The sequence below is a fragment of the Gossypium hirsutum genome, chromosome A12 (genome assembly GCF_007990345.1).
Source record: "Gossypium hirsutum isolate 1008001.06 chromosome A12, Gossypium_hirsutum_v2.1, whole genome shotgun sequence".
Lineage (NCBI taxonomy): Eukaryota > Viridiplantae > Streptophyta > Magnoliopsida > Malvales > Malvaceae > Gossypium > Gossypium hirsutum.
The window spans coordinates 48,632,207-48,633,438 of NC_053435.1; positions in this window are offsets into that span (position 1 = coordinate 48,632,207).

Consider the following 1,232-nt stretch of genomic DNA (forward strand, 5'->3'; position numbering starts at 1 on the left):
GTAAGGCCATGTCTAGGGTACTCGGCCTGGCCACACGAGCGTGTGTCCCATATACTTTTGAAAATTTTGCATGTTTTTCAAAAAATTTCTTAAGTACTTGGTTTAGTCCCAAACCATTTTTAATGTCTATTTAGGGCCTCGAGGGCTCGTATTAGGGACTACATGAATGAATTTGAATGGTTTTGATTTGTATGAGAGTTGCTTATGAAATGTTTGAATGATTGAGTTATAAGTTTGGTAATGTTTTATAACCCTATTCTAGCGTCGAATATGGGTTAGGGTGTTACAGTCTGCAACACTATTCTCAAATGATCGGTATGCTCATTTTCATCTCGGAAATATACCAAAATATCATCAATAAATACCACAACAAACCTATCTAAATACGATCTGAAAATTCTGTTCATTAAATCCATGAATACTGCAGGTGCATTTGTTAAACATAATGGCATCACAAGAAACTCATAGCGCCCATACCTGGTTCTAAAAGCTATCTTTCGCACATCTAAATCTTTTACACGTAGTTGATAATAACCAGAACGAAGAGCAATCTTTGAAAATATAGTGGCACTTTTCAGTTGATCAAACAGGTCATCAATATGAGGCAATGGATACTTGTTCTTTATTGTGACTTTGTTCAGTTGTTTATAATCTATACACAATCTCAATGATCCATCTTTCTTCTTTACAAACAGAACCGATGCACCCCAAGGTGAAAAACTGGGCTGTGCAAAGCCTCTGTCAATCAATTCTTGCAACTGTGCTTTCAGCTCTTTCAATTCTATAGGAGCCATTCTGTTGGGTGCTATAGATATCGGTGTTGTCCCTAAAACAAGATCTATAGAGAACTCCACTTCTCTAACCAGTGGTAAACCAGGTAATTCCTCCAAAAATTCATCAAGATATTCACAAACAACTGATACTGACTGAATCTTCAACTCAGATACTTTAGTATCCAACACATATGCAAGATAAGCATCATACCCCTTTCTGATATATTTCTGTGCTAATATTGCTGAGATCACAGTAGATAACCTGTAATATCCTGAATTAGGGCTTAATCGGAATAGTGGTTTCGTGACCACAAATCCGAGATAGAAATAATAATTTTATAATTATTTTGATGATTATGATATGATTACATGATTGTGTGAAAATTTCGTGATGAAATTCTATGCCTAAAGTGCTTAAATTGAAAGTAGGGACTAAATCGAATAAGTTGCAAAACTTGC